General features: G+C 40.9%; 1 protein-coding gene across 9 annotated transcripts in view; it reads right to left on the bottom strand.

The window, feature by feature from the left end:
- The window catches only part of RFX2 (regulatory factor X2), a 99,304-nt gene extending 73,651 nt beyond the window's left edge, over positions 1 to 25,653 (bottom strand). For 6 of the 9 annotated variants that reach the window (XM_050934247.1, XM_050934252.1, XM_050934253.1 and 3 more), the window contains exon 1: positions 25,524 to 25,653. The gene's annotated coding sequence lies outside the window, so the exon portion shown is untranslated. Of the gene's footprint in view, positions 1 to 1,604; positions 1,734 to 24,527; positions 24,663 to 25,523 lie in introns of those variants that run through there. The other 3 variants (XM_050934248.1, XM_050934251.1, XM_050934250.1) reach the window with 2 other exon arrangements.
- Positions 25,654 to 26,317: the final 664 nt, after the last annotated feature.

Below are 26,317 nucleotides of genomic sequence, written 5' to 3'. Positions count from 1 at the left end.
CCTAGCACACATGGAGCTTGCAGCAAATGTGGACTTGTATCTTGAAAAAATATGAAATACTAATAATCTCCAGGCTGCACAAGGAAGAGAGAGTCCTTGGCTTTTTCCTGCACTGAATTTGGAGATTTTTCTCATTCCTTTTCTAAAGCATTAAAAACTGAAGAGGAAAAACAGAGGGGAGGGGAAGACTGATGATCCTGCTAGAACTAAAATATCCATTAATGGTAAATTCCACCCACCTCCTCCCCATCCTTAAAATATGAGCTCCCTGGGTCAGGTTCCACCCGCAAACCTAAAAACCAGCTCCAACCACCTTGCTTAGTCAGACAGGCTTTTTTATTCTCCAGTGTGTCTAGCTGGCTGCTAGGCAACCAGAACAGCATTGTTGCTCATATGCATTGAGTAGTAACTATTATTTCATTCCAACTTTTTTTTAAAAGGATGACAACATCGATTTACAGCAGAATGTGCTCTCTCCTAAAAGTGAGCAGATTTCTAGGCTAATTTGGAAAGACTAAAACTAAAGGCCACTCAAGTTTGCTGAGATTCCCCTAGATGGATCTGGTAAGTTATCTTTATCATTCAAGCCCACGTGTTGCCTATGGTGTGGGCACACTGATACCAGTGGGTGCTGCCCATGTGGCTTGCTTCCAAGGGCCACAATACAGCAGCCGTTGGATGGAAGCATCCATTAAAGAGGTTTACCTTTGTTTTGTTTTTGTTCCTAAATTCTAATGTTTGTACTACCTCATTTCTGGTATGCAGAGGAGGCCCAGGCTACATCAGTGCAGTTCCTCTACCCAAAGACTTGTAAGGGAAGAATTTGGGGAGTTGCATAAAGAGTGAAGGTGGGGGAGGGTTGGTGAGTCAGATCCTTCCTTCTTTCAGTGAAACAGATCTCCGCCCAAATCTGCAGACTGGCATCAGGTCTCCTTCCCCATCTTCTCCCCATGAATTGTGCCTCAGCATGCAACCCAGATACTCGGGCAAGGCTCCGGAAGTTTAAATTTGCCCATTCATGTCTAGTCAGCATATGGTTTTTAGAGACACCTTCAAGCCTGCAAACTGAGCAGGGGGGATAGATAGAACAACTGTACATTAACAATATGGATATAAGCATTATAAAGAATAAGCTACAATAAGCTACCCTGCTCAGGCTAGACTCCAATTGACTTCAGTGGAAGCTTTGCTTGAGTAAGGATCAAAGGATTGGGCGCTACAGCTTCTTCTAGTTTTAGGGCTGCCCCTGTTTGGAAATACTAGTGCCATTTTATACAGAGCGAAGATAAATTCCTAGATACTCACTATGCAATTTCACAGTCCAGCATTATCATGTAATTATGGAATTAAACTGAGTTAAGAAGACAGAAACATCTAGGTATTGTACCATCTAGGAACAGTAGGCTTACATGGTAATCAATCTTAGAATTATTTGGCAGCTTCAGATACAAATTATAGACAGAAATATTAAATGGTGTCCTACCAGAAACAAATGAATAATAAGTGTTGCTGCATAGCATTTATGGTAGAAGATCTTATGTCATACTGTATGAACTATAAAATAAAACAATACTAGTATAAATGTTTTTGTCTTCATTGTTTACCTGTCCTTCATCCCTCTCTAGTATCTTCCCAGCTCTTTATGCACGATAATATATTTACACGGCTGCATTTCTAGAAGATCACACTTTGGTTGATCGCACATCAAGTCCAACAGATCTACCCTTGCTCCTTTTCTCCCCACAGAGGAGAATAAAAACAAACAAACAAACAAACAAACCTCAACTCTTTAGCTAACAACAAAATCAAACAGATTTTTGGGAAGTGAAACAGCTGCTATCTCCGAAGCAAAAAGGAAATGGATTTTTCCGGCTGTTAAGCAACAGGCTCTGTGCTAAATATTTTCTTAACCGGGAGTCTGCTGAAACAACCGTGGAGTCAGAGAGCCTTGTACAGTCTAGCAGTCTGTCATTTTAATGAAGTTTGGTCTTACAAATGCTACGCGACAACAAGGAATTCTATTAACAAACACTTTGCAGGATTGGGCCCTTTTGTAGTAAACACCCCAAGATTTACACATGTGAGTAACTTCACTGGTGACATGCATCTGACGAAGTGGTTATTCACCCACGAAAGCTCATGCTCCAATACGTCTGTTAGTCTATAAGGTGCCACAGGACTCTTTGCTGCTTTTATAGACCCAGACTAACACGGCTACCCCTCTGATACTTCACTGGTGAGTGTAACCCTAAATTTCAGTGGGACTATTCGCATGTGTGAAGTCATTAAAGGATCAGACCCAGTCACCACACAACTATATACTATTAGTTCAACAGTAACTGCAATAAATTCACATGGAGAATTTGCAAGTCAATTTTCCAAGGCAGAAACAATGAATACTTTTCTCTCCAACAAGAAAGGATGTTGACAGGACTTAGCCAAGTGTTCTACAGGCCCCACACAGATCATTTCTGAGTAATTGCAAAACCTTAAGGCCCATTATAATGTTAATTCTTAGCTTCCCTGGCTAGTTGTTGTCAAGAAATATAATTAGATGTTGTGTAGCCACGATACAAATTGGAAAGAATGCTAAGAATGTCCTTGCTTACAAGTAGAGGAACAACATTAAGAGACCACAAGCTGAAGCATGTGTTCTGGGAGTTGTAAAGAATGTGCACACATGCACCTCTACGGAGATTTAAAAGGAATCAGATTGAAGATGTTACTAGAAGGCACATATCCCCCCACCCCTACCTCAACACACACACACACAAAACCCCACTATGTTCAAAATACAAACCAATAAGAAAAAGCAATCCAAAGGCAATCCTCAAATTCTGTCTTTAATTCATAAGAATGACCATAATGGATCAGACCAAAAGTCCACCTAGCTCTGTATTCTATCTTATGACAGTGGCCAGTGCCAGATCCTTCAGAGGCAATAAACAAAACAGGGCAATCATCAAGTGATCCATCTATCGCCCAGGCCCAGCTTCTAGCACTCCGAGGTTTAGGGACACCCAGAGCATGGGGTCACCACCCTGATCATCTAGGCTAATAGCCACTGATGGACCTATTCTGCATGAACTTATCTACTTCTTTTTTGAACCCAGTTATACTTTTGGCCTTCACAACTTCCCCAGCAAGGAGTTCCACAGGATGCCTGTGTGTTGTGCAAAGAAGTACTTAGTTATGTTTGTTTTAAACCTGCTACCTATTAATTTAATTGGGTGACCCCTGGTTCTTGTGTTATGTGAAAGAATAAATAACACTTCCCTTTTCACTTGCACTGCACCATTCATAATTTTATAGACCTCTATCATATTGCGCCTCCCCCTCCCCCTCCGCCCCACATACACATTTCGTTATCTCTATTCTAAGCTGAACAGTGCCAGTTTTTTTTAGTTTCTCCTGATACGGAAGCAGTTCTATACCCCTAATCAATTTTGTTGCCCTTCTCTGTACTTTCTCCAATTCTAATATATCTTTTTGGAAATGGGGTGAAAACATCTGCACACAGTGTTCAAAGTGTAGATGTACCATGGATTTATACAGTGGCATTATGATATTTTCTGTCTTATTATCTATCCCTTTCCTAATGGTTCCTAACATTCTGTTAACTCCCCGTATTGTGCCCCAAACACCAGGGACCCACTGGTGCCATTACGAAGCACGATACATGTCATATTTCCTTGGCACAAAAGATAAAGATGGAATATTTGCCTTCTCTTTCAAGTATCCTAGGTTCTATTGGTATCACAATCTTAATGCAAGTTTGCAGTCTATACTACTCCTTTAAAAGGCAAACCAAAAAAAGTCTCTTTTTTTTTTTTTTTGTAAAAGAGACATTTCCTGGATTATGCATCTGAATTAATAAGCAATTACAGTATCTTGCACCTGTATAGCAATTTACAGCAGAAGATTACAAAGTACCAATTAAACAAGCTTCATGACAAGTGATGGGCATTAGGTGGTGCTACACCCATTTTATAGATGGGAAAAGAGAGGCAATCATTAATGAAACACACCATAGTGACACATTTGGAACCAGAACAGTCTATCATTTTTATTTGTTTGTTTAATTATGAAATGGCGCTGTCGACAATCCTCTAGATTGATGTATTAACCCCCACTCATAAAATGAATTGTCTCAGTGTTAACTAAAATCTAATATATAGTTCTATACTAGGTAATTAGTAAATTACTTCTTTCTGTGAACTGCATGTGGAGATAGCATTGTAAGAGGATATTCATGTGCAGTCTGTCACAAGTACTTATAATTACCTTGCAGAATACATTTTTGAGGACTATAAGCAGTACAGTAAGTAAATTTTGCAAGGATGAAAAGGCAAACTAATCTTCCCCAGCAAGAATAGCCTTACACTGCTGAAGGCAAAGTTACTGTACTTGCAGCAACAACTAATCAGCAGAGCTGATAACAATGGGAGAGCACAACAAAAAAAAGACTCCTTCAATGACAGAGACTAACAACAAAAAGACTGATAGTGCATTTTAATCAGTGAAACAGAAGGAGAAGGCGGCTCAGAAAGAAGCGAGTTCTTACACAGGTATGTCAACCTGGTGATCACAATAAATTAACATGTCTAAAGAAAATTGCACTGAATAATTCTAAACATGACCGTTGGGACAGCGTCTTGTTTCTTTTTTTAATACATATTTCAGACAGCAACAGCCTGTCACAATAGCTGTTAGTTTCCGGCACTGTCTCTCACATTTTGAACACCATGGGCTGGGCTGGCTTTCCTGTGCTATGCTAGAACCCATCTCACCCATCTAAACATAACAGCTTGGCAAGTTCAGATCACCCCAGTAGTCAAGAGACTCAACTTTACACGGTAGCCTTCTTTGTGTAACTGTGACATCTGCATACATATAGCGAACAGGAGCAAGGATCCAGCTCTTTCAAGAGCTCAGCTCCCCTTTTTGGGCAGCTAAATGGAGCAACCACAAATTAGGTGCTGGAAGGGAAGGGGAACTCTCCTGAAAGCCCAGTCAAGGGATTGCTAGTTTACAACTTAAACATATTCCACTGTTCAAGGGTCAGTCAAACTGATTATTATTGTATTCCTTGCAGAAGGAAGTTCAGTGTTACTCAAAGAAATGACATCAGCATTGGCTTAAAAGGGAGTCACAAAATCTACATCAAAGTTGGATGAATCTGTGAGTGGTACATTCATTCTGGGAAGAGGAAACGAGGTAGGAGGATGTTCATCTGAGCTGTGGCAACTGGAGACTGGTAGCATCAGATGCAGGATTTGAAGGCATCCATAACTGTATTCAGCACCATCCGATGCAGTTCCTTCTGTTGTGCAAGCATTGGGGCTAGAAGAGGGGTCAACAACCTTTCAGACGTGGTGTGCCGAGTCTTCATTTATTCACTCTAATTTATGGTTTCACATGCCAGTGATACATTTTAACGTTTTTAGAAGGTCTCTTTCTATAAGTCTATAAAATATAACTCAACTAGTGTTGTATATAAAGTAAATAAGGTTTTTTAAAATGTTTATGAAGCTTCATTTAAAATTAAATTAAAATGCAGAGCCCCCTGGACTGATGGCCAGGACCTGGGCAGCGTGAGTGCCATTGAAAATACGTGTGCCAATGGTTGCCTACCCCTGGGCTAGAAATACCTGGACTCCCTTGAACAGCTATTCTTCTGCTATTGATAAACTGAGTGCCATGAAGTTTGGTGGTTGTGTGAGAAGGGAGGTCCTTTCAGAGGAGATTTGAAAAAACCAAGGTTCTGTCTCTTTTGGTGTGGAACTTAAAACTCTCAATGCATTTTTTGCTACAAAAGAGTTTACTCCAGTCAACTAATTCCCCTTTCCACCCCACATGAACTAGCTGTTGTTCCTCTGCTCCCTCTGTGCTGTGCAGTTGGTACAACACCTTAGGAGGAAAGCTTTTATTATACCTCTCTACATTCAAAACTTCATTTTAAAGGACATTTTCCTCATTGGGTGCATTAAAGAAACCATTTAAAAGAAGAGGAATTCTATGACATGAAAGCATTAATTCTCCACCAATCAACATAGGTGATCAGTGGGAGTCAAACCATGGACCTTTGTGTTCTGCATCAGAAAGGCAAAGATGATGAAAGGAAGAGGAGGGGAAGAAAAGGAGTGTTGAATTAAGAGTATCTTTTTTGGGACACTCATTGGAAACATTAATTCAATCAATTTATGAAAATATTAGACTTCAGTTCCTATCAACTTCATATGTATCCCTTTTCTATTTTCATTGACGCACAGGTCACTAATGGGCTGTAATCTAATACAGTGGTTTTTCCAATCATTTTGGGCTCAGGACCCATTTGTAAATCTTGATGACCTGTCACGACCCCCTAAGATGGTCCCAGACCTGGATCCCTCTCCTGCAGAATCCTTCGGCAGGGAAAGGTGCTCAGAGCTAGGATTCCAGATGCTCCAGCCAGATGTGAACAGCTGGAGAATCCCCCAACTTGCAACTGAGGGGGAAGGGTAGCAAGCTAAAACACCCTTAAAAAAAAAAAACACACTGCTCCCATACATGGTCCATGGGAGACAGAAGGTAAAGAGATGGGGAGAATTTGGGTCCTAGGGGTAAAGGTGGTGTGCTGGGGGAAGGAGTTGGAGAACAGAAGGGGCTGGGGGTGCAGTGGGGGAAGATCTGAGGGGCTGGGTGCTATGATGCATGGGATGACAGAGGGGAAGTTGCCTACCTATGGGGAAGAAGCACACTGGGGGGCTGGGGTTGGGAGGACAAGACAGGGGGTATGGAAGATGGGACGTCACCCAGTTGCAGGGTGGGAGGTACATCGAGGGGCTGGAAACTTACTGGAGAATGCAACACAAACTGCTCTTTCCTGGCCCCTATCCCATGGAGCTGGCTGGGCTCAACTCCCCACTCCAGGCATTGTAACATCTGGGATTGAAGCGCTGCTCAGGTTTGGTCCAGTCCCCTTGATGGAGTGCTGATTGGGCCAAATTTGTGAGAGTAGAGTCATGAGCTGGCACATGTGGTTGCTGCACTCACTCACATTTGGCCCAGCTGGCCCTTGTCATGATAGAGGGACGGCTGGGCCAAATCTAAGAAGTGCTGTGATCCTGTGCACCAGGTCACAACACCTACAGAAGGGAACTGAGCCTAGACAGCCCTGCAATCCTTTGACATATTCTAATGACTTAGTTTTGGGTCGCAACCCACAGGCTGAGAAACTCTGATCTAATACAAGTGAATCTAAGTATTAAGTGTGCTTCAAGAATTGTAGGATATTTAAACTATGTTAAAAGTATCGCATCTCTCTGGAGACCTTCAGCCAAGCTGTCTGTCTTTGCAACTAGCAGGTTAAGTCAACTTCATTATCTGTTTTAAAATAAAATTATTAATTTGCTTTTATATGTTAATTCCCCCTGCCATTATGGATTATGAGATAAAGATTCAAGGCATTCCACATTGAAAAACAGTTGAGGGGGAAAGGGAAGAAAGATGTTTACTGCACTGCAGCCACTTACAAACAATTCCAAATCAGAGATGAGTTAGTCATTGAGCTGGAGGAAAAGTGAAAACAGACTTCACATTAATGTGATAGCAGGAAACAACTGGCTTAAAATGTTATTAAAGTAAATGTTTGAAATGAAATATACACAGGTTGAGAGGGAAGGTACTGTACATCTGGGGTCAGGCTTGGGTTATGGAGGGTCACAGATATCGTTTGCAAGGATGAAAAGATACATACATATTGCATAACCAGCATAGACCCAGACTGGGGTGCAAGGGTTTTTAAAGTGTCAGTGAATAAGTGGGCTCGGGTTCGCCACTACTACACACAAATAATTGCTGTTAACAACATACATATAAAATAGATGCCAATAAGAACAAGTTGACAACCATTGTTAATTTAAGCTAAGTATCGCAACAGAGTTATAAATCAACAATATGGCAATTTCTTCTTTAAATATTTGTTTGTAATGCTACTTGATATCAGACTTCAGTCAAAATAAACTTTAGTAAGAGATATGTCAGATGATGCCACCTGCCTTTCCCATTTCTTGGAGGCAAATGAGTAGATTTTTCTAATCCTTTTTCAGCTCAATTTTCCAAAACAGAAGAGCCAGAGTCTGATCTTTTTAACATGATGTAAAATCAAGTGTAAATTCATTCAAGTCAAATTATTTACTCCATTGTAATTAAAATAAGAATACAAATGGCACACAAAGAACTGGCTTTACCATTTAAAGGCACTGACAATTAACATCTTTCACCATTGTAATAATAAATAATAATTACCTAGCTCTCCTGTAGTACTTTTTGTCAATGTATTTTAAAATGCTTTGTAAAGGAGGGCTCCCTGTTAGGATTACCCCCATTTTAGAGATGGGGGTAATGAGGAAACTCAGGCATGGGTAGGGTGACCAGCCAGCAAATGTGAAAAATTGGGACGGGGGGGGGGGGGGTAATAGGAGCTTATATAAGAAAGAGAGTCAAAAATCAGGACTGTCTCTATAAAATCAGGACATCTGGTCACCCTAGGCATGGGATGGGGAAGTGACTTTCCCAAGGTCACACAGCAAACCAGTGGCAGAGATTAGAATAAATCCAGTCTCCTGATTCCCAAACTAGTGGTCTATCCACTAGGCCACATGGCCTGTAAGGTAGGTTGTCTTTAAAAAAAAAAAAAAAAAAAAAAAAAAGAAGAAAATACTGTTAAACTAACTCCACAACTCCAAATGACAGTACATATAACACTCATGACAGTTTTGATTTCCAGTGCTCATGAAAGAAGAAGTCAAATCTTTCAACCTTCTTCTGCAACCTTTCAGAATGGTGGCATCCATCTAATTGTTAATTGTTCTCTATCATCCTGCATTTAAAACAACAGCACAACAAAGGAGAGTAGATCACACAAGCCCATCCTGGACTCTTGTGCATCTACATGATGCAGCCATGGGGGATGGGGAGACTTAATTCCTGTTGGACTTCTGTCCTGATACTAGGGTGATCAGATGTCCTGATTTTATAGGGACAATCCCAATATTTGGGACTTTTTTTTTTTTTAATATGAGCTCCTATTACACTCCACACCCATCCTGATTTTTCACACTTGCTATCTGGTCACCCTACTTGCTACTAAGCAGAAGTAACTTCTCAATCATCACACAGTTGCTCTCAATCTATTCATGCAGGACTGGAGCCTCCTGTGTTCCATGTCTTGCTTAGCATTTTTACGTTGTACTTGTATGCACAGCACCTTGCACCTGCACTAGGCAGGATCAAAGGCCAGAGTATCTTTTGTGTTAGGCTGAAGTGCACAATATACAGAAGTGATTTAGGGTATGGCTACACTTGACATTTCAAAGCGCTGCCACAGCAGCGCTGCGGGAGCGCTGCCGCGGCAGTGCTTTGAAGTGTAAGTGTAGTTCGAACGCCAGCGCTGGGAGAGAGCTCTCCCAGCGCTGCACGTAAACCACATCCCTTACGGGTGTAGCTTGCAGCGCTGGGAGCCATGCTCCCAGCGCTGCGGCACTGATTACACTGAGGCTTTACAGCGCTGTATCTTGCAGCGCTCAGAGGGTGTTTTTTCCACACCCCTGAGCACGAAAGTTGCAGCGCTGTAAAGTGCCAGTGTAGCCATGGCCTTAGGAGGTCACATATAGAGTATTGTGGTATGAGAAGTAGCATTATATGAATGTCTTAGTATGAGATTTTAGACAGATTCACCAATAATGTCATAATGCTAATTTGTCTAAGACTAAGTCTAGCACTTTTCATGTGAGGAACAATCTATACAAACATTAATTCAACCTCACAATATCCTGTGAGGTAGGTATCCCCATTATTTGGGGAAGCTAAATGCAGACACAATAAATAGTATCCTAAAATTCAAATAGCAAGTCAGAGTCACCATCAGGTTCAGAACCTACTATTGCCAAACCTAACACATTCAAAAATCATGAGTGAGAATCAAAAAAGATTAAAAAAAGTTATAACATTTTGGGTTCTTTTAAATTTGCCTTCTGGTTTATGAGTGTTTTAGGATACTCAGGACATGTTTTCAAGCTTTTCTTTACAACCACATGAGTTAGAATCCTGCATTTTTATATAATCACATGGTACGAGAAGCTAAGGAATTATGAAAATCAACAAATATAATGAGTTTCACAATAAAATAATGAAAGCTGGTACAGTTTAGGCACAAACACTGCCTGCCTACCTAACTACATGCATAGTAGTCAAACCTTAAAGTTTATATGGCTTGTGAAGTAGTCCCAAGCTAGTACCTTAAAGAAATGGTAATAATGTGACAAACTGCTCTATACATGCCTGTGGGAAAAACTATGTTCTTTCTTTACTTCCGTGACAGTTTTCATCAAGTGTATATTTTTAATTGACAAGATCATTAAATCAGACTAAAGGTTCACTCTCAAATTATATTATTTGTTTATTATTAATGAGGAGAGTTTTTTTTTAAAAATCATAACTCAGGTAATATGTAAGATGACTTTAGACTGCACGTACACTTGGTATAAGCTGCTAGCTAGCAGAAGACAAAATAAAACCATGTGAACTCAAAGATCTGATCTGTAATTAAAGACATCATGACCTCAGCACAGAAGCATAGATATTAGTCATTCTAATCTAGGATGCTGAAGATCGAAAGGACCTAAGTGTATTTCAAGGATGGATTTAGTCACCAGAATTCTTTCCTTCAGACCATTTCTCACATCCCAAATCACCCAAGACACAGATCCACACAGCTAAATATAAACTGCAGCACGGTAACAGAAATGGGGGTTAGGGAATATCAATCATTCATCACACACATAGTGTTGATGTGAACTTTAGAAGCACCTATATATATTCAACCAGAAATAGAGACAAAACCACCAGTCTTCTTTAGCTTGTACTCTCAATTAAATTGCTCATATGACGGATACTCCAGTGGGAATAGACACATTGTTGGGGGAAAGTATTAATACAAGACGTATTTTTCATGTACATATATGCCACAAAGTCAGCTAGTCTCAACCTCTGACATGTTTTCAGAAAGCTATGGAGAGATTTCTCAAAGGTGTTACTCAAGAAAGAGATGCATGGAAACATTTTAAGTGATTTATTATAAGAGTCTTTGTTGGCTCTCTTCCTTAAAGAAAATTATAGCAATGATGCTTGAAGCAATTTGTGAAGAACAGACAAGTCTGGCCCACAGCCTTGATCTCCTGTTCTGTAAATCCTTCTTTGTGTGTGTACACTGTGTTTCTACAGGAGAAAAATAAAAAAGTTCTTATAAACTCATAAAACAGGATTAATACAGAGAATTCTTTACCTTCCAAAATTTGTTTTCAACTCACTCTTGGCTTTAAATACACTAAATCCATTGTACTCTACTAGACTAAGGTTTCTGGAAAAAGAACTTCCAATGTACATACAATATTTATCACATTAGTTGATCCTATTAGTTCTTACATACCTCTCTTAGTGAGTCATGGGCTCTGTAACCCATTAGCATGTCTCAGTGCTGACCTGGAAGCACCATCTCCAAAGGCAAGAGGGTTGCTCAAACTCTGTATGCATTCATGAGTTGCTGAGGGCATAAACAATGGTGCTATAAACATGGTTTTGTAATGTGAATAAGTGGCACTTAGGAACCTGGTAGAAAATCATCAACTCATTTCACACAGACCAGTTATTAGTCAGTAATAATGACTTTTAGTCACTGCCAGTGTAGGACTGATTTGAACCAGAGACTTAGTGGAAAATGGGTCTATATTCCATAACAGCTGAGATATAAAAATCAAAGGAGCTATATAAAGTAAATTTTAGAATGAAATTGATTACATATGACATTCTGTAGTCTTATATAGGTGGAAGAGAATTTGAAGAGGGATTCACAGAATGCATAACATGAACAGTGTTCTGCGTGGCTGAGATCAGAACATAAGTTCAACTAAACAGCTGCCAAATTGAAAGCTATGATAACAAATTCCATAACAATAGACTAATAGGAGACTTATCACAAGTCAAAGCATTAGATAAAAGTCTTCAGGGAATATGAATAATTACAGTATGAATGATATCTGAATACAGTTATTTGACGGTATTTAGAAAAAGAAATACTGCTGTTTTAGGGTAGGAATCTAAAATATTTCTAGATTGGAAATAATTATCTCTGTTTAGATTGCTTTTGGAATGGTTTCATGTACCAGTTTTTGTTTTCAACTTTTGAAAAAGCTTGTCCATACAATATTATGTTCTGTAAACTTTGCTATAAACTTTTCTCAAACATTTATAATATTTATACTCACTTATACACACACATTTCTATTATATAGCTGGAAAGTTTCAGACCAAAATGTAAATATTTCAGAAATCTACAAATGTGTGAAAAGAGAATTTGGTCATTCATACCATTTGGGGCTTTGTCATTAGGTGCTACAAGGCATTAGCTATTATAGACACTTTGCATGTATAAAGCATCGGTCACCCAAGGATCTCAATAGTACTTTAGAAACTTTAATTAACCCTTCACAAACCAACCCATCTCCTCTTTCCACCTCCCACTCCCAGGAGGTAGAAGAGCACTAATTTCTTTATAACTAAAAGTTTGTGTCTATAGCTGTTACCCCCATTAATAGGGAAGATTAAACATAGGCAGTTGAAGAGGCAGAACATTGGATGGAGACTTGCAATCCCATAAGGATGCCTCTCTGACCAACAAAACACTACTGCTAGAACACGGGAATTTGCCACCATCTCTGACAAAGAGAATTTATTTTCTCTATCTTGTCCATTTAAATTGCAAGCTCTTCGAAGCAGGGACGGTGTCTTATTATATTTCTGTACAGCGCTTAGTATAACATGGCCTCAATCCCCCTTTGGGACCTCTCAGCACTATGATAACAAAATGATAACACTATTTATTTGAGTTAATAATTAGCACTAAAGAATGAATCTATAGAAAGTTATTCCGGCTTGTTACATCCCTCTAATATACGATGCTTAGGCATTGGACTTGCTTTCAAAATTCCAGAATCCAGACAAACCTAATGCACTAACTAATAATAACACCCAGCACTGGCTGCACTGAAATCTCACCCCCTTCACTAGAGAAGGTGTTAATAGATAACTTTGCTTTCATCATTTTAAGGAGTGTATCCCAAGGACAGTTGTTTAATTGTTTAAACAACTTACTCCACTTTATTAAAATTGCACTATGAATAAGTAAACCAAGTCAATACTGAACCAAAAAAAAAAAATGCCCTTGTATTTAATGAGTCAAGAAGATTCCATAGGAATTTTGAAGACTACTTGTTTGTCCAGTAGAAATGGTTTCTCTTAAAGTTACAGGCATCATACCAATATGAACAGCATCTAGAAGAGACTAAAAAGAATGGAAATGCAAATATCTGAAGTTTTTTTTTAAAGCTATAACAATTCTATTATAATAATGAACTTTTAACACACCTAAAAGCCCAGTAACTTATATAAACATCTAATAGCTGTCATGTACAAGCAAATAATTATGTGATTCAAGCAAAAAGTGAGTCGGTTATAATATCAAGTTCTCTCTCTGTTCTGGATCTCCCAGAGTGTTTTGTCTTTTAGGGCCCTATCCATAAACACTGTAGAGTCTATTGTTGGAAGGAATCTGATAGAAAGACAATAAAATTGCAACAGGAAACTCTGTGCCTGGTAGCCAATGTTTGAATACCCTGGGCTGTAAGTTCTGCAAAGCCAGGGCTGTCTTTACTTTTACAGTGCCCAGCATATTCTCAGTGCTTAATAAATAATGATAGTGCATCATCAATTTCAGGAGGCAACAAATGGCACAGATGGTGCCTGGACCATGAAGAGGGATTAACTTTACTTGTATTTGTTTGAGAAAAGAAGTAAACCTAGGAAAACCTCTACTTTAAATACATAAGAACACAAGAGCTGCCACAGTTGGTCAGACCATGCTCCATCTTGCCTTTTATCCTGTCTCTGGCAGTGGCCCATCTTGCCTTTTATCCTGTCTCTGGCAGTGGCCCATACCAGAGCTTCAGGGTCAGTGTACAGAACAGGGCAATTATGGAGTGATCCATCCCCGTTGTCTAGTCATGACTTCTGAGTCAGAGGCTTAAAGTTGCCCGAGCATGGGGTTGTAACCCTGATCATCTTGGTTACACATTGATGGACGTAACCTCCATGAACATAACCAGGTATTTTCTGAACCCAGTTATACTTTTGACCATCACAAGATCCCTTGGCAATGAGTTCCACAGGCTAGATGTGCGTTATATGAAAAAGTACTTTCTCTTGTTTGTATTAAACCTGCTGCCTATTAATTTCACTGGGTGACCCCCTCCCACACCATTCCTGATTTTATAGACCTCTATCATACCCCCACTTAGTCATGTCTTTTCTAAGCTGAAGAGCCCTAATCTTTTTAGTCTTTGTTCATATGGAAGCCATTCCATACCCCTGATCATCTTTGGTAGCCTTCTCTGCACCTTTTCCATTTCCACTAGGTCCTTTTTGAGATGGGGCAACCAGAACTGGACACAGTATTCAAAGTGTGGATGCACCCTGGACTTATATAACGGCATTATGATATTTTCTCTTATTTTCTATTCCTTTCCTAACAGTTCCTAACATACTGTTAATGTTTTTTGACCGTTGCTGTGCATTGGGCAGAAGTTTTCAGTGAAATATCCATGGTCTCCAAGATCTTTCTTGGGTGCTAACAACTATTTTAGAACCTATCATTGTATATATATAGGTGGGATTATTATTTCCAATATGCATTACTTAGCATTTATCACTACTGAATTTCATCTGCCATTTTGTTGTCCAGTCACCCAGTTTTGTGGGAGCCCTCTGTAACGCCTCGCAGTCAGCTTTTGACTTAACTGTTTAGAATAATTTCATCTCACCTGCAAACTTTGTCACCTCAGTCTTCATCCCCTTTTCCAGATCATTAATTAATATGTAGAACAGCACAGGTCCCAGTACAGATCCTTGGCAGACTCTGCTGTTCATCTCTCTCCATTGTGAAAACTGACCATTTATTCCTATCCTTTGTGGAAACTATGTAGTCAGCAGGCAGGCTGCTACTTCTGTAAAGGTTTCAAGACCTGGGTGAAAGCAAGGAAGTTTCATTTTCCTCACTGGTGCCAAACCTTGAGAACAATGTAATGTGTCTATCATATTAAAAAGAATAAATCTTTGTCAGGCAGAAGGCAACTCTGTAGAATTAACTTGGTGACCGAAAGCCATTATTGCCTCTTATTATCTGCACTTGTTAAAGAAATACCTCCCACCATGGTTGTTCATCCTGAATGTCATGCATATTTGATAAGATTCAGATTTCGTGTGCTGGGTGGATTTTGATTTCAAACAAAATAGGAAATATGTTTACATTCAGAAATTGAAGAAGAGATGAGTAGAGAGTGTGTGTGTGTGTGTGTGTGTGTGTGTGCGTGCGCGCGCGCACACACACACAGTCTTTAGGCCACAGAAAGGATTTCAAGTTCTGTCAATTTATTGCTAGTACATCCCAAAACAATTCAGGAGGAAGGAGTTGAAAAGAGAAGGGCATTCTCACACAGAACCTTCAGAACTGCAATGCCCGAGCACAATGTAGCTGAGATAAGGAGTGCTGTCTTATCTCAGAATTTCCTTGCTTTGCGTTTTTCGTGATCTTCACCTTATCAGAGGCTAGTGTAGAATTCTATTTTCTAGCCAAGCAAAAACATAATCTAGATAAATGAAATTTATTAATTTACTTCCTGTCTGAACCTGGATAGATTCATTGACTGTTACATCTGGCCTAACAGAAAAATTAAATCTGGCTGCCTGCCTTAGTTTCCTTGTGAATGCCACTGTAGAGCATAGAGCGGGGGGGGGGGATGATTTACCCACTTGCCACATTTTGCTAAATCTTTCTTCCCGCTTCCCTCACTGAGTTGTGGCCCAGACTGTCCATAACTAAGACCCTCTGGAGAATAACAAAAGACAAACTCCAGAAGTCAGAGGGACTGATATAATCTCTCCCATTCCTTCTGGTGCTTTCTTCACCTTATCAGCATTACCCAGCATTATCTGGGTTGAGCCTCAGTCAGCTAGGTTTTAATCTCTAATAGCAGGTAAGTCTCTCTACCCCCTCTACCCCAAATGACAGATCAGAGAACATAGAGTTGAGTCTCATCTGCATATTGAAAATACTGCAGCCCACACTTTCTTGCTAACCTTCTTAAATCCCATACACATTCAACAGAAGAGGCAGAAAAGTTGCCCAATACTACTCAGATCTCCCACAAAGAAGAGAAAGCACTCAAGCAATTCCATTTTCTCTTGCTGGTTCTACAAACTCATCATCCATACTTCATGGTCAATGGTATTAGATGATAGGTTTCAGAGTAGCAGCCGTGTTAGTCTGTATTTGCAAAAAGAACAGTACTTGTGGCACCTTAGAGATATGTTCCATTCTGTAGCCCACGAAAACTTATGCTCAAATAAATTTGTTAATCTCTAAGATGCCACAAGTACTCCTGTTCTTCTAAATGGTATTAGAGGCATCTAACAGACCTAAAAGAATCAGCACAAATATCTGATCTTTACTTATCACCAGGAAGAGATTCTGTGTATGTACAGAGCCAAGCACAATGGGGTCCTGGTCCATGACTAGTGCTGTTAGGTGCTAAAGTATATAAATTAATAAATACATAAAATAAATAATAATAATAATAATAATAATAAAGAAAAAACAGGTTTTGTCTCTGTACCATATTCAGGATGAAGGTCACATTAAATAGGGCCAAGGAAATCCAAGGACTCTAGACTTTCTTCACACTCACCTTTTCAACCAGATAAGGTATATTTGAGACAAGATAACAACTGGAGAGGTTGCTGACCTCAAGCAATTAACTGAACAAAGATCTAAAATTGTTCCATTAGCAGATGCTATATCTTTCCCCACCTTGAGGAATAACTGAAAATCAACTCCAGTAAAGCCGTGGAACCTCCACGTTGGCTTACCCCAGCCAAATCCCTGTCCCTCTTAACTCTCAGCCCACACATCCTCCATCATCTCCAGAACCTCAATAAGAGGCATTGCTGACATCCAAGCAAAAAGCTTTTATGCCAGCCACCCAGGGCTCTACTATGTTAGTGGTAGATATCTCAAGCAGACTCTATGAAACCTTACCTGCAAGGTAACATGAAAATTCCTCAGAGAGAGATACTCCATCACCAGACGCGAGTTAGCGAGATTAACTACCTTGTACAGTTTTGCCCAACAAATGCTATGCTATGGTGAAGCTGAAGTTACTCTTCTTCAAAGCCATGGAATAATCTTTTCAAAACCTTTCTGGATACCATTGGTCACAGTGAGAAAGACTTCTGCCACCAATGCCACATCATTGTCTCCATCTGTTTCATCAGCGGCAGACAATCAAAATACCACTGTGACCAGCAAATTTAAAAGGCTACTTCCCTGACTTCAACAGCCACTCCATCAACAGTTTAGGATAACAGTTCATTATAAAATGCCTCACCATCCACCGGCTGAGTGGCCTGTGGATAAGGTAATGCTCTCCTTCAGAGACTTCTGAAACCTAGCACACTCCCATTGGTCACTGAGGATGGGCTATCAAAAGAAGACCTTTACACCTGTCCCGGAACTGAAGAGATAGAGGTCACAGACTGACCACTAAGTATTGCTATACTGGGTCAGACCAGTAACCCATCTAATTTGGTACCTGCCTCTGACACTGGTCAGTACAAAGTGCTCCAGAGAAAAGTACCAAACAACCACTTCCATAGTGTTGAACTTTGGATGGGGAGGAGTAATTTGCCGCAGGGGAATCCTTGTTTTCCCAAACCCCATCAGTCAACAATTGGCTTATGCCCTGAAGCAAGAAGGTTATATATATCTATCCCTTTTTGCACCCCATCTAACATAAATGTGGATCTTCTTAACCAAACTAATAGCCAATCCTTTTTTGAATCCTACTAAAAGTCTTGACCTCAACAATATCATCCAACAGCAAATTCCACAGATTAGTTACCCTGTTACCTCTAATTCCATCCCAAAACCCAAATTCCAGTGTTGGCCAGCTAAATGTTGAGCCAGAAACTGTCTGGGACAGTCCCATGGTTGTCATGGTGGCCACAGGATCTTAAGCTAACTCTGAAGAGCAGTCTGACAATGCCTAGGCAGGTGGTGAGCTGAGGCTACTACTTAGTATGCTTAACATGTTCATTTTACCATTACCTCACCTTGTCCCCTGTCCTTTTCTCTATCTGCTGTATCTTGTCACACTCCTAGACTGTCAGGTCTCTGAGGCAGGAACTTTCTTAAGCCTGGTCTACTCTTAAAAGTTAAGTCAACATAGGTACAGTGCTCAGTGGTGTAAAAATTGCAGACTTAACCCTTGCTGTAAACGCAGCTACGTTGATGGAAGAATGCTTCTGTCAACCTAGCTACCATTACTCGGGGAGGTATGGAAAAACTCCTTCCATTGCTGTAATCTGTGTCTACACTACAGGGTTACAACAGCATAGCTACAGCCCCATACTGTCCATAACGTAGAAGACATGGCCTTAGTTATGTCATGGCCTTAGTTATGTCCCTGTACCAGTGCCATGCACAATGAGGCACCTGATCTTTTACTGAGGTCTGTGGGCATTACCATAATACAAATAATTAAGAATTGTCAGATACACAGATAATGAAGTCTCCCAGGACACTTTTTTTTAGCAACTCCAGTACCTCTGCAGAAATAAAGTTCCATCAGCAACTTGTACATTAATGCAGGACACATCTTAATTCCATCCTGTGACTTACATACGAGCTGGGCACACTTTAAAATCTAGTTCTGGAATGGGGAGCCAGATGCAGCCAAAGCTATATGATTCATACTAAATGGGTATCAAAATAAACCACAAGAATACAGACAAAGAATCAGATAATGAAAAATGAGATTTCCACAAAGGCAGAAGCAACAGAGAGCATATTAATATATATTCAGTAGGTATATACATGCTTTACTACACTGGAGATTGTTTCCAGTAAGCAGACTTAAAATTTCAAAAGGTCAATATTGCATCCTGCCCATATCTTTTCCTATAACTAATCCTCACTTTAGGGTTCAAGAGTCTATATTTACTAGCCATTCTGGATACAGGTGGGTGGCTAAGAGGTGTGCAGTTGCTACAGCCTAAATTCACTAATACCTGTATATGATTATCTCCTCTAAAATGCCCATTTCAGCATAATAAGCCATTTTCAAAAGATACTAAAATAAATACATTCCTTTCAAAGGAACCAGCCATCCCTTAAAAAAAAATCAGAGCGTCCCAGGTTTTTGTTTTTGATATCAGAAGACCTAATAAGCCCATCAGAAGATTTAGTTGTAACATGCAAATAGCTATGATGGTAATAAAAACCAGTCTCATCAGTTGTACTCTTTGAAGCTGAATGGATAACATATCGACTCGGACACAAAGATCATGACTACATTCACTTTTGGCCTAGGACACATCTGTATGCATTTCACCACACATAGGGCAAGATTTTGGAAGTCAGCTCCCAGGCATTTGTTAATAAGAGTGAGCCCAATTCACCCATGGAGTAAGTTCAAGGACATCACTGAGTTACACCAGGGATGAATCTGGCCGAGTCAGTCCATCTTCATCATGAGTGACAGTACATGGTGATAGTGAGGACACGTGTGCTATCACATCTATACAGTCTATCTCCAGTCCCAAAAGCTATTCCTCGTTTAAATAATTCTTCTAAAAAATGTCCCAAAGAGAACAAGACGAATGTGCGAACATCAGTTTTCTTTGTCTGCTGTTACTTTGTAAATACTCACATAGGTATGTATCCACATATGATTGCATTATGTATCCATAGATGATTCATTACACTTGCACATGTCTTCCACACACTCATCTTCACCATAGTGTTTTGTGATACTGGTCCTTTTGAAAGTGTAACTGCAATGCCCAATTATTAAGAAGGCTAAATTTCTAGCAGAGATTAACACAAGTATAAAAGAAGTCAACTAGGCTGGGAAGTCTTCCTGCATTAGACAACGTTATGCTCAGGAGAATAAACTCTCTTCTAAACAATAACAAAATAATCTAGACCCATTGTGATATGTAAATTACTTTACAAATGCCCTTATTTGGCATTGGTACAGATCTTCAAACCCTATCTAGCACCAAATCAACAGAACACAAATCAAAAAATTTTGAAGGTCATGGTTGGCAGAAGTCCTACCACTTTTACATTACACAGAAATCTCCTGAAGTGTTTCCTTCTAGTCTCATCACCACACCTCAAAAGTGTCCCACGCTTCTCATAGACTTTAGGGTCAGAAGGGACCAATATGATCATCTAGTCTGACCTCCTGCACAAAGCAGGCCACAGAACCCTACCCATTCACTTCTAAAACAAACCCCTAACCTATGTCTGAGTTATGGAAGTCTTCAAATTGTGGTTTGAAGACCTCAAGCTGCAGAGAATCCACCAGCAAGTGACCCATGCCCCACGCTGCAGAGGAAGGCGAAAAACTCCAGGGCCTCTGCCAATCTGCCCCGGAGGAAAATTCCTTCCTGACCCCAAATATGGTGATCAGCTAAACCCTGAGCATGTGGGCAAGACTCACCAGCCAGCATTCAGGAAAGAATTCTCTGCAGTAACTCAGATCCCCTCCCATATAACATCCCATCACAGACCACTGGGCATACTTACCTGCCGATAATCAAAGATCAATTGCCAAAATTAAGCTATCCCATCATACCATCCCTTCCATAAACTTATCAAGCTTAGTCTTAAAGCCTCAACTTCATACAGAATAAAAAGGACTACCTCCCTGTCATAAGTAAATATGAATATTCTTTAAACAAGAGGAAGTAACAGAATTCCTTCACTGATCGAAGAGATGAAATCATATGTCTAAACACAACTCAACATGCTTAAAAAAACCAAACAGCTGAATGGTGTCTGCAGAATTTTGGTCTTTTCTATTTGTTCTTTATTAGCTAGTTGAGACAAAAGTACAGCAGGTTTTCATGGAACAACTTCATTCAAAGCTGAGGATTCCCTGTAGCTGGAAATATGATTCGCACAGTGCAGTGCACTGGAATAATTCATGTCTTGAATTGTTCATTATGAACACAAATTCTCTGTAAGTGGGTTCCCTGTTACCTAATGTATTAAGGTGTACATGGTTCAGCCTGAAAAGACATATTATGTTGCCCATTAACAGATTCACATCATAATTAGTTCACATGCTACACCGACACTAGGACAGTTTACCTGAAGAAAGCCAGTACGTTTTCAGACAATAAGATGGATTTGCGAGTGTTTGAACACAGAAAAAGAATTGAATAAAGGAATAAGACAAAATACCTAGTCTCAAAGCACAGATAGAACAAAAGAAAAATCCATATGTTTCACATATCAGAAATATAATCTCAAATCACAGGATTGCAGTTACCAATGCTCAAGTAAGTTAGACTGTCTACTCAGCACCCCACTTCAAGTCCTGGCATGCTGGTCAGGACAACACTTTGCTCCAGCTGGCATGCTTCCAGACTTTAACTGTGCTGGCATTTGTTTCTAGAAAAGCAGAGAGGGGGAAACTGGTTTAAATATATCTCAGCAGTCTTCAGCAGAAACTTTTGCTGAAGAGTGTAGCATTAAGATATGCTATTAAATCAGCAAGGCCCTCATCATTATATGTTTTTGTGCTCCATAAGATACTTTTGGATTCAGAGAACATTTTCAGTACTAATTCTAGACAATTGGGCAAAATATAAATTCAGTCATCTATGTTTTCAGACTGTATTTAAAAAAAGAAACCAGGTCTCTATTAAAGTTAAGATTTGTCAGTCTTCTGAAGTTTAACAAGCATCAAGCTATTTAAAAACTACCAAAGTAATTTGTTTTTCTATGCAATTATTAATTTTGAACCAGCAAGAAAAGAAACAGTAGTTAACCACTGAGATTAGACAGTCTCATATCAGTCCTGAACAAATTTGGCTTAGAAATCATATGAATGGAGGATAAAAAGAAACAGTCTGGGTTAAATATAAGTAACTGTGATTTATTTCCCTTTAGCACTGATGTTATAAATTTGCAATTCAAGGGTCTGATCCTGAGAGATACCAAATACCCACAGCGTCCTTTGATTTCAGTGGAAGTCGTGGGTACTCAGAACTTCCCCGCGTCTGGTCCCATATTATTGTGATAAAGCAGAGATTTAAGAGATATACGGAACAGGCACAAAACTTCATAGAAAACAAGTTTCCAAGTCACAGACCCAAGATTATATAGAAAATAAATTTCTAATTTGTGCATAGCCAAGCCAGAAGGGCTTGTGCAGACTTTCGGAGAACAGAAACAATATCATGCAACCTTCTATGCCTCTCGTTCAGTCCTCTGTAGTACTGGAAGATCTCACAAACATTCATCCTCTCATTATCCTTTCAGCACCAGTATCATTCCCATTTTACAGACTGGGAACCAAGGCACAGAGAAATAAGTCAGTGTTGCCAACTCTCACTATATTTGTTGTTTTTCTTGAAGCCCCAGCTCCTGCAGTCAGATAATTACAGGAGACTCTTACCTTTCCTTTAAAAAGAGTCCATTTCTAGCCCTCATGGTTTCAGAGAGGAGCTTGAAAACATGGTCTAGAGGCTCTAAAAACAGAAGGCACATTTTAAAAAATAAATGCTGGTTTCTTTTTAAATTAATCTCATGACTTTTGAACAGTGCTGGCAACACCAAGATTTTCAAAAAGACCTCAGCAGCAGGTTTTCAAAATGTAGCCATAAGTATCACAGGGGGAGCTACTGAGTGCTAGGTACTTTTAAAAGTCTGGTTCCAATTGTGAAGACTGAAAACCTGGCCCTAAGGGACTAGAGCACGGTCTTTGGAGTCCAAGTCCAAAGCTGTAAGCGCAAGATTATCTTTCCTTCTGACCAATCACCATTAATCAAGTTATTTTGAGTAGCGATTATTGTATATTTACAGGAAACTATTCTTAGTCCAAACAAACTGAACAAAAACATGTTAATTGAACAATGTAATTGAAGAAGTCGATAATCTGTTTGTGCATATTCCAAGTGCAGAAAAATAAATTATATCATTTGTTGCGAGGTATTCACTCAACTCTACCTCAAGTACTATAAACAAACAAGATTTTCCATCTTTCAACAAAAAAGATTAAAAAGGTAGGATGATAAGTATCTAAGTTAAAGAATGGAATGATGTAGTCAGTCTATAGGAACTCAGTCTGAAACAGACACATTTGAGGTGGATTTACTCTTACACTGATATTTGGTGTATCACAACATGTGTTATTCAAAATAAACAGGAGAAATCAAGTGAAGAATAGCCTGCACCTGCTTCCCAAAGTTCCTATTTAGATTTTCACATATTACTCAAACTGCAGGGAAAACAGAGAGTGAGACTTGCTAGTTCCAGAGAATTGAATCAAATAAATGACAGGTAGAAACCAAACTCGTTTTGCTAGATGTGAAGTTAATATAAAAGCCCAGGAGAAAAAGAGGAGGAGGAAAAAGGGAGCAAAGCTTATGCAAGTTCCTTTAAAAAGAAGCTACTTGAGTCAGCTACCATTTTTCCTTCTTTTTAATTTACATTCATGCCATGCATCCAGAAACTTACAATGTGAAAAGGAGACGTAGTAATGGGTTACTTTGGCCAGTGCTATCTATGTACCAACTAATTGTTCTTTCAGGGAATACTTTTGTTCAAAACAAAACATCAAAATGTGGAATTCAGGGCACAAAAATAGGAAGAAATAATTTATCATCATTAGAGGTATTGAACTCCCTAACATTTGTATCAATTTTCCCACCTTCAAGATAACCAGAGGGTAAAGATACACAACTCACTGCCACACTTGAGTCCCAAGGCTGATTTTTATTTGTTGGGTTGTTGTTGTTTTTTTTTAAAAAAGAGAAGGTAACTAAGTTTAAAAGAAACCTATTAAATCATTTTGCATGATGGTGGTTACTGGAAAAGTTACAGAATAAGGGTGATAGAAAAGCAAGGGAAGTAAAGAGATTAAAATTAAAGGAAAAGAAAGAAAGAAAATAAATGAGAGAAAATGTACAACCCACACCCTTAAAAAAAATGGGAAAAAATATTTCAGAGGAACATGGTTCCACTTTATCTAGTATCCTTGTCTTTCACAGTGGCCAGAAATGGATGCTTCAGAGGAAAGCGCAAGAAACTCTGTAGTGGACAATTAAGGAATAATCTACCCACAGGGGAAGTTTCTTCTTAACCTCAATCAGTGGAGGTTTGTTTATGCCCAGAAACACGAGGGTTTAGATACTTTATACAATCTTATCCTAGCTAATGAAAACAGCAGATGTTCTCAATATCTACATATGTCAAATCCCCTGTAAAATATTGCTAAACTCTTGTGGTAGTGAGTTCCACAGGTTACATATACGTTGGGTAAAAACGAAAAAAAGCATTTAATCAATGTTATATTTGTTACCTTTCCATTTCACTGAATGTCCCCTTGATCTTGTATTATGAGAAAGGGTAAGAACAATTAATTCACCTTCACTATGCAGTTGGTTAAAGGCAACATTTCACTAAAAGGAAAAGGCAGGAGAAAGTGTTGGGAGGAGAGTGGTGTTGTGGCAGGCTCTCTCCAATACAGAGAAGAGGCCAGTGTGGTGTGTACATCATCTGATGATCAGCCTCCCCCACCAAAAATACCTCAGGCAGGGGCTGGGCAGAGAAACCTCTGAGCAACAGCTCCCAACACCCACAGGAAAAAGTTTGCAAAGAGGCAGCAGGAAAATAAGTTACATTAATAATAAATAGGATGCAGCCAAAAGCCAGGGGAGAAGCCATGGCACAAACTAGATTAACTCCACTCCCACCTCCTCTAAAATCAGATAAACTCCAGGTCCCCTCACACTGCCACACAAACAAGATTCACTCCAGCCCCACTCCTCCGGATCAGTCAGTCCAGCCCCCACCCACATAAGCTAGAATCTCTCCAGCCTCCTTGTCCCTCCACAGACTCTTCAGCCTCCCTCTCCTATAACCAGTCACTCCAGCCCCCTCCCACGAACTAGAGTCACACTAGTCCCCACCAATCCAGCAACTCCCGCCCCCTCCACCCCCGCAACTGGAGCCACTCCTGCCCCCTGCCACGAATTCACACTAGTCTACCTCACTCCAGCCCCCCTCCATGCCTCCAAACCGGAGTCACTCCAGCCCCGCAGCACAAACCACAGCCACTGCTGCCCCCTCCTCCCTCGCCCAAATCGGAGTCACTCCTGCCCCCTCCTCCCTCGCCCAAATCGGAGTCACTCCTGCCCCCCGCACAAACCCAAAGCCGTTCCTGCCCTTCTCCCCCAAACCAGTTTCACCCCAGCCCGCACGCCGGGTCACTCCAGCCCCTGGGCCCGTCTTGTCGCACCCCCAAGGGGGTGGGGCGCCTCCCCTCAGGGACCCCATCCCATCCCTGCCCTCTCACCTACCCTCCCCGCCGGGCTCCCCGGGCTGCGCTGGGCTCCGGCTGCCGGGGCTGCGTGTTGCTACCGTTGGCAAGTAACAGTCTCCAGGACTACGGTCACTATGGCGCCTCGCGCGGGGTCTCGAGGCAACTGTTGCTACCCTCTAGTCTTACGTCACATGCAGGCCTCGCCCTCTTCCTTAGGAAGGGCGGAGGCCTTGGTTCCGCTGCGGCTGGTTGGCCCTAGCGTTGTCGCTCACATAGGGGCGGGGCGAGATACGGCCAATCAGGTGGGAGTAGGGGTGGGGCCGGGAGTTGGCGCGCGCTTTGGCGCTTCAATTGGAGGGAGGAGAGAACGTTCAGGGGTGGGGTCACCTCAGCCGTCACTCTGGGGCATGACCCTCCCCCCGCCTCCCCGCATCCAGGAGCGGGGCTGTGGCGGGGGCCGTGGCGCGCGGAGCCGCGGGAACTGGGGAGCCACCTCAGCCCGTCTGCGGCTGACCCCCCTCCCCACGCCCCGCAGGCAACTGCCTCAGCGCCCAGGAGCCTGGGGAGGGAGGGAGTAGCGGGGCGGGCGTGAGGTCAGGGGCTGGCGGGATTGAGGGGGTAATGGGTGGGGCTGCTGTGGGAGAAAGGATAAGGGGGCCAGGCAACGGGCTAATGGGGGTCGGAGCAGGTGGGGATGAGAAGGTGAGGGGGCAATGGGGCAGGGACTGGTGGGGGTGAGGGGGCGGGGTGGGGAACTAATGGGATGGGGTAGTCATGGAGGATGGGGCTGGTGGGGATGAGAGGGTAATGGGGCAGGGTGAGGGAGT

Source organism: Gopherus flavomarginatus, chromosome 24 (assembly GCF_025201925.1).
Source record: "Gopherus flavomarginatus isolate rGopFla2 chromosome 24, rGopFla2.mat.asm, whole genome shotgun sequence".
In the NCBI taxonomy this organism is placed as follows: domain Eukaryota; kingdom Metazoa; phylum Chordata; order Testudines; family Testudinidae; genus Gopherus; species Gopherus flavomarginatus.
Note: the sequence above shows the minus strand (reverse complement) of the source record. Positions and strands in the feature narration are given on the sequence as shown.